The following is a 5762-nucleotide window of genomic DNA, read 5'->3' on the forward strand; positions in this document are numbered from 1 at the left end:
GGTTCATAAAACAGTTGATGCTATTGACAAGATTCGAAAAAGGATGAAAGCAGTTCAAAGTCGATCAAAGAGTTATGCCGATAAGCATAGAAATGATCTTGAATTTAAAGTTGGTGACAAGGTCTTTCTCAAAGTTGCTCCAATGAAGGGAGTTATAAGATTTGGACAGAAAGGAAAGCTCAGTCCTAGGTATATAGGGCCTTTTGAGATTTTGAAAAGAGTAGGAAAACTTGCTTATGAGTTAGCTCTTCCACCATCATTGTCTGGTATTCATGGTACATTTCATGTTTCTATGCTCCACAAGTATATAGCTGATCCATCTCATGTTTTGAAGTATGAAGCTTTGGAGTTGAAACCAAATTTGTCATACAAAGAAAAACCAGTTCAGATTCTTGATAGAAGACTTAAGGAATTAAGAAACAAGAGCATCCCTTTGGTCAAGGTTCTTTGGAGAAATCAATTAGTAGAGGAAGCCACTTGGGAAAAAGAGGATGAGATGAAGATCAAGTATCCAGAACTTTTTGGTAAGCTAAATTTCGAGGACGAAATTTGTTAAGGAGGGGAGAATTGTAATACCCAAGATTTAATTAAGCCTTAAGCCAATAATAAACAAATTAAATAAATTAAAATCATGCATCACATTTACCATTTACCTTAAAGTTATTTGTTGGCATTATATTTTATTATGATAGCTATCATATGATTTTATTAAACTTATAGCTTCGCTAATCGAGTTTTCAGTTTTAATGTGCAGTACAACTAGCTCGATGTGGGAACTCAATGCACTAAACTTATGAAGAAAAGGAATTATATATATTATGATTATTTGATATGATATTTTACCTCTATTATGATTGCTTTAATGATGAATTATTATTATTTTTTTATTATATGGTTTTGTGTAAATGTGTTGAGGACTTAGTTGCTATTTTGAGTTTTTGTGAAAGAAGACTATTTTAGCAAATTGAGTGAACTTTAGGCACCTAAATGAAGAAGAAAAATAGAGACTTTAGAGCTGATTTTATGAGGTTAGGACAAATGTTAGAGACTTTGAAAAACCTAGACACTTGTCCTACTATAAGGTCACTTTACTTTTGCTTGGTCTCTATCATGTATAGACTTCATTTTTGGGTCTATTTCAGCAAAAAAAACCTAGAACTCTGACCCTAACATTTACTTCTCTCTTCACACTCCTTTTCTCACCCAAAACTCAGAACCAAACCTAGGTTTTCAAGAGAGAATGAGCTAAAACTCAACCAGCCCATTTCAACTCCTTTTCAACCTAGAACCAAAAATAACCACCAAGGTTTTGAGCTTCTATTCACTTGGGAACACGTTTTTCTTTGAGGTAACTTCTTTCTTATGTTAGAAACTAAGATTTCAGAGATTAAAATGTTGAAATCCTACTTGAGATTCAGATTTTTGATGGGGTTTATCATGCATGTTGGTTGTAGACTCTTAAAAATGAGTTTCTTGAGGTTTTGGTTCAAATATTAGTTTCTGGGTGAAATTAATGATTTTAGCTTGATATTATTCATGATTATTTGAAGATAAACTCTTATTAAGATGATGATTCATGCATTTTTTGAGTGGTATTTGAAGATTAAGATCTGCATGCTAGGTATTTGATGAAATGTTCAAATATAAGTTCTCTGTACAGCCTATGTAGATTTTGTTTTTGTGCTATATATACATATGATTTTGACTGATCTTATATTTTTCTATTAAATTATACATCTTAAGCTTTACGTGAGTTTTTGAATCACTCTAAACGGATTTTTCTACATTTAGTTATGAATTTTATAAGTTCAGTTAAAAAGCTTCAATTTTGCTGACGAGATTATACTTCAATATGGATTTCGGGCTGTTTTTTATTAGTTTGAAAAAAATCTGAAACCTATCATGTAGTAGCTCTAAAAAGAGGGTTTTTAGTATACTTTTATTTGCCACTGGTCTCATAATATTTTGAGTTTTGATGAATTTGTTATGAATATTTTCGTAACAATGCGTAGTTATGTGTTTTGTTAAATGATGATATGAATGTGATTTTTGAAAGCTGTAGTTTTTAAAGGTTAATTAGCACATTGAAGGCTCCCTACAACCAGCTAGTTTGTGCTTGCAAAGTGGTGATCAAAATTCAAGTAAGTATAGTTAAAGCATTTTCAAAACTGCATCACAAGACCTATTTGACGAAATTACTTATTCAGAATTGTGATTATGCAAGTTTATTCTCTTGTGAAGATCTTATATGTTTATATTCAAAGAGTATTCATGATTAATTATTTTTGAAAGAGATTATGGTATTTGTTTATTATATTTTTATGTTTTAAGAGATTTTATGGTATGGTATGTGGATGAGAGGCTGGGTAAGCAGGGGTGCGAGGGACCGATACCCCAAATTAGAGTAACTGTCTCTTTGAGACAACTAGATAAAAATGCTAGTGGAAAGTCTCTTGTTGATCACAAGAGAAAGAGATTCTAAAAATCCCGCTTAGTGTTTAAGATAAGAGAATTGGCCAAAAATTAGAGAAGGTCCTGTATAGAGAGGCTTACTTGGAACTGAAGTTCTATATCATACCTAAACTAAGAATAAGTATGAAAATTTATGAACAATGTTTAACAATGAGATTTCAGCCACGGAGATTTTAGATACTTACTTTATTTGAAATCTACTTACTGAGTTTTTGCTCATTAGTTTTACCTTGTGATGTAGATGATGTTGTTGTTACCGAAGAGTAAAAAAAAAATGATTTCCAAGGTTGGCTGAGCACTCCAAGTCCTACATCTGGCATCTTGCTTATATGTACTTCCAAACAATAGATGGGCTAAAAATGTTTTTTTGTTACTATGTCACTTTTGAATAACTGTTTAATATCTAAGATTTGTGGTTGTAATCATTTTGCACACTGACTCATTTTGTTGAAAAACCTTAACAAAAATTTTGAGATAAAATCAGCCACAAGTTTCCGTATAAAATGACATTATTTTAAGTATATAAAGTATGTTTTGAGTAGCACCACCTCGCTAAATTCAGCCTCAGACTGGTTTAGCGTTGGGGGCGTTATATTTTGACTATTAATAAAGATTTATTTATTTCATATATCCATGTATTGTCCCTTTTATGTTCATATTAGTTGAATGTATGATAAGCAAATTGAAAGTTTGAGACTGTCATTCTAAATCTTTTGGTCATGGATGTAATGAGAAGAACATGCAAAAGACAGGAATCTAAAAATGATAGTCTAAATCATATGATCCATAATAGATGGAATAAAGTTGGGTGCTTTATCTATGTTTAGATTGTTGTGCTGTCTACTTTCTAACGGAGACGGCTTATCTTGGTCATCGGAGGTGGGACTCTATGGGTAGAGATATTGATATAGTTTCTAGTGGTAAAATCAATATTAGGTCGTACCAAAGTTCAATTGTTTTAATTAATAATTCCGTTTGTATAAAACAATTCACTTTTGTAGAGTTATATGTGGTCATTGTTGGGAATAGTGTCCTAGAAGCATGAGATGTAATAGGATATTTATTATTTAATTAATAAAAGAGTTTATTCATCATTTTATGAGCATATATATTTATGAATATTTTATGAATATCAAATGAAAATTTCGTGATTATTTATGTAACCTTAAACATTGTATATAAGTGTTATATACGAGAGGATAATGTTTAAGGATAATAATAAAAAAGTTGTTCATAATGAATTTAATTAAAGTTCAGATTCTTTAATCATAACATTATTAATACATGTCATTCCCATTTAGAATGAAACGGTGCTATCCGCACTGTTAATATGGTGAGATATTGAATGAGTGTATTTCGCATAATGAGATTGTGTGGAATAGGGACACAGACACAATATGAATTTCTAATAATTTCCGTTAAGCATAGAAATTCTAATTGAGTATACCGATGGTCATATATAGAATAATCTTAATCCTGAGTTCTTAACAGACTCCTATTTAAGGATTTGTGTCTTTTGATTTACTCGGTACGGATTCTGAGACCCTGAATCATATTCCTTGTATTTTTGAGACATGATGAAATAGGTAGCTGGGAATGTTATTATACGAGATGGAATCCATTCCTTCTTGAGAAAAAAATAGATAAATAATTCTCTTGAGTGTTGATTCGGTACTTGGATTGGTAAGAGCACTCTGGTTGATAAATGTATTTTATGAATCACTATCCATTAGAGAATCAGTGGTACTCAAGGATGAAGATATAATTATAAAGGTTAACGGATTCTACCTGACTCTAATTATGAATTATTTATGGAGGATTGATCTATATGCAATGACTATATCAAATGGACACTTCATAGTTTAGAAGTAATTAATGTCTATAATTTCAAGAGTTCAATTCCAAGTTTATAGTGGAGTAACTATTGGAATTAATAGAATTAATTAATTAATTAAAGTGTTTAATTAATTATTAATTTTATTAGAGCTCGGGATTATAGGTCCATTAGTTTACGGAATTCTAAAATTAAATACTCAGAAAATAATTAATTGAGAATTAATTATTATTTAAATAATGTGATTATTTAAATTTGAATTTGAATCATGAACATAATTTAAATTTATCCTTTTAAACTTATTTGATAAGTTGTTCAATTTAGAATTCAAATTAATTTAAGTTTGACTTAAATTCGAATTTGAATTTGAATTGAAATTGGACTACAGGATAAATGATGATTTGCTCTTCCTTCCCTATCTGGAATTGGCACCACACACAGGGATAGGAAACCCTAGGGTGGCCGGCCACACAGAGATAAGGAAGAGGAGAATTTTTGTTCAAAATTCAAACAGGAGAGAGAGATTTGATTCCCTTCTAGAAGTTGGACTTCTACTCTATAAATAAGAGATGATGAAAAATTATGCGTGACAATTTTTTAACCTAATTTTTGGGGCTGGCCGAAAATTACATTACAGAGAGAAAAGAAAATTTTTTCTCCAAAAAAATTCCACATCGTGCATGCGTTGGTGTTTGTGAAAAATTCTAGTGTTTAATCAAACCCGTTTTAGTCTCGAGTGTGCCCACACACGCGTCTACGTAGATTCAAGGAATTGACGTGGAAGACTTTGGTTTTCTAAACACAAGGCTTTGGAGCAAGGATCGTTCGTGGTCAAAGAACTCAAGTTATCATCCGAGTCGGCCTCCAGGTATTTTTCCTAATTGAGTAGTTGATATATAAATTAATGTGATTAATTTATTCGTGCTTAAATTAATATAATCTATAGAGTATCTCAAAAGTTTGTGAAAATTTTTGTTATACTTCATCCACCCTTCCGCACCACGCTTCCGTATCCGAATTCGATTCGGTTACCAGCAATTGGTATAAGAGCGGTCTATAGACGATATTAATTTATGCATCGATTATTTGATAATGAAAATTGATGTATTAAATATGTGATATTTAATTATGTATGTATGTGATGGGTAGACACTTGCATTTATGGATGTTTATTTTAATTCATGTTGATGAATGTATGTCGTTAATTGTATGGTTCCATGGATCGGTTATATTCATTCCTTGATAAATTATTTGTAATTTGATTCAGGATTAGAATTATTGTAATTCTAGGTTTTGGGTAGCATTAGGGTTTTGATTTTGAATCAAAAGGAGGCCTTGAAGATCAAGTTTGAAGCCTTTGAAGATGCCCATAAAATTTCCAGAAATCACCCAAAGGGCGCGCCCCAGCGCGCGGCCTGCGTGTGCCAGCGCGGCCCAGTACGTGGCCCAGCGGGCC

Source organism: Morus notabilis, unplaced genomic scaffold, assembly GCF_000414095.1.
Source record: "Morus notabilis unplaced genomic scaffold, ASM41409v2 Scaffold979, whole genome shotgun sequence".
Taxonomy (NCBI): Eukaryota; Viridiplantae; Streptophyta; class Magnoliopsida; order Rosales; family Moraceae; genus Morus; species Morus notabilis.